Source organism: Lipotes vexillifer, unplaced genomic scaffold (genome assembly GCF_000442215.2).
Source record: "Lipotes vexillifer unplaced genomic scaffold, Lipotes_vexillifer_v1.1 scaffold470, whole genome shotgun sequence".
Taxonomy (NCBI): Eukaryota; Metazoa; Chordata; class Mammalia; order Artiodactyla; family Lipotidae; genus Lipotes; species Lipotes vexillifer.
The window spans coordinates 1,573,453-1,576,121 of record NW_006799533.1 but is presented as its reverse complement, the minus strand read 5'-3'; the positions used below and the strand labels follow the sequence as shown (position 1 = coordinate 1,576,121).

At 38.0% G+C, this 2,669-nt stretch overlaps 1 protein-coding gene across 1 annotated transcript in view; it reads left to right on the top strand.

Annotated features, from left to right (window-relative positions):
• LOC103070005 (phosphatidylinositol 3,4,5-trisphosphate 3-phosphatase TPTE2) overlaps positions 1-2,669 on the top strand; it is a 58,985-nt gene that overhangs the window by 6,395 nt on the left and 49,921 nt on the right. The window lies entirely within an intron of this gene.

The following is a 2,669-nucleotide window of genomic DNA, read 5'->3' as shown; positions in this document are numbered from 1 at the left end:
TATATATATATATATATATATATATATATATATATATATATATATATAAAATAGTGGATAGTGTTTGACCAGGGACACTCAGATCTTATCCTTGCTACCAACACCCCACTCCAAAGGGAAGTATATCCCTGAGGACCAAGCCGGGCAAAGGACACTCCTAGGTACTTCGGAGGTTCTTCTGTAAGTCCCAGTAAAGAATCCTAATGAGCTAACTTAGGTTGGACTCAGATCTAAAGCCTGACGCTGCTCTCCTCAACCTGAGTTTAATCTAGGAATATAGCCTTGTCTATTGTGGATAGTTTGGTGGGGGGGGACTCAGAGCCCTGGAGTGAGAGCAGGAAAACCAAAGAATCATCCCAGTGCCTTTAATGCTTTGAGTATGACCACATGCCTCCCTCCACCATCTGTGCAGAGAAATAAGTGTCCAATGGGAAAGATAGGACCAGCCCCCAATGCAGATCCCACCCCTGTTCAAGATGGTCTTAATAGTTATCTTATAGAGTCTACCTTCTATCAGTATAAAATAAGTCTTGGTCACAGTTAATATTTTTGCTTTGAATTCAACTTTGATATTAATATTACAACTTTTAATGTTTTGAGATTTAACATTTGCATCTGATATCTTTGTCCATCTCTTTATTTTCAAACTATCATTTTAATTTAGTTTTTGTCCTTGTATACAGCATATAGTGCATGTAGTTTTTAAACTTATCTAAAAGTATTTGTCAGTATTTGATATGAGAGTAATGTGTTTGTATTTATTATCATTTCAGGTATGTTTGGTTTTATTTGCTATCATTTTACTTTGTTTTCTGTATTAAACACTTCCTTGATATTTTTTCTTTAAATTTTTTTAACATTATGCTATTAGTTGACTTGTTTTTATTCAAGTTTTAATAATATGAAAGTTATAAACCTATTTTTAGAAAACATAATTTTACCTTTGTTTCTCCATCAACATCCAGTTTAAAACTGGACTTGTACCTGGGAAGATAGAAATGCAACATGCTTTTACTTCTGTCTTCTGAGAAACCTAAATTAATGTGGAAAAACCCTGCAAATTTAAATCCATACTTTTATCGAGAATTTTGTTATTTATCTTTGCTTTTAGAATCATTTGTTTACATTTCCACGTGCTACATTAACAGTGATTATTTGGACTTAGTTCTGAATTTTTATGATTTTATTTCTTGACACCTTTTCTCTGTAAGGCATCTTCCTTATTCTTGCCTTCTTCATTTTCATTCCTTGATCAGTTGGCTCAGGCACTTCTCTGAGTAGAGTCATTTTTAGGAAAGTTACATGGTTGCACTGGGTGTTGGGAAGTGTATGTCTGTCGCTCCCAAATATGAACAGTACTTTTTCTAAACGTATTATTACTGAGTTACAGTCCTTTCCCAGCAAACTCCACACACATTGTTTGAAGCTGCATTTATATAGCACACTCTTTTTAAAAAAAAAATCTCAATTCTATATTTACTTGGGGTAGTTTGGGGAGGCACTGAAAGTGATAGTAGAGCCTAAAGCCACCCCAAGCCATCCTTTTGTGCCCCAATGATTCTGTCGGGCATGGTTCTGTAAATTCACTTTGTCAAGTAAGTTCTGATTTGTTGTAACATTTCTTTGCTACCCAGAGGTCTGATAGTCTGTCTTGGATTAGAAAGGGCTTGTATTAAGAGAATGGCAACCTCAGGGGAGGTTCACCTCTTTTGGCCAATCATTTCCCCATCCACATCAACCTTTGCTCGCTAAGCCTGGGCAGAGGTAGTGGGTGCAGATGGAGAAGGGAGAAATTAGAGGGGGTGGGGAGATCTTACAGCTCAGCTTAGCCCAACAGTATCCATCTGTGGCCCGTTGCATTTGGCATATATCCTCCCTCTTCTTCAGTCTTGGGCACAGTCTGTGAGCATTGCTTTGGGATTAAATCCCACTTGGGGTGGAATTTGGGTCACGTGTTGGAGGCTTCAGCAGGGCAAGAAATTGCTCCTCAGTGACTACCTTGTCTCCAGCCATAGGGTAAAATGAGGCACAACTGCTGGCGCTATAAAACCGTCTCCTCCTCCTACTAACGGAAGGAGCCCAGCCTCCAGTGTGTTTCCCCTTTGAAATGTATCTTACTGACATTCCTCACCTCCAAAGTGCACTTCCCACCCCAGCTGTGAGTCTCATTAATGTTTAACTGTCTTATTCATGGGGTGACTTGTTTCAAGAAATGTCTTGTTTCAAGACAAGAGCTTCCCTGAAGTCCCTTATTCTATTGCTGTAGAACAGGTCTGGCCATAGTTTGATGACTTGCCCAGGATCCCACAGCTCACTCATGGGAGAGCTGGAACACACATCTCTTCTACCATTCCCTTCTGTCTCCATGCTCTGTTGCTTTAGTTGATGACCCCAAGCATAATCTTACCATTAAGTTGGGATTAGAGCTTTACAGTGAAGGGAAAGTTCAGTGGTTTTTTTTCACATATATTCTACATAGGAAAGAAAAAAAGAATCAGGTGAAATTTTTACAGTTATTAGTAAAAAGCATTTTGTTAGGCAACTTCCGGAGACTTTAAAAATTATATTTATAAAGGCCTTTGTTGGTTAAATTCATACTATATGTTAGGAAAAATCTGATACACTTGAAAGCTCTGAAATTTTATTTTTACTTCTTATTACAGCAGGAA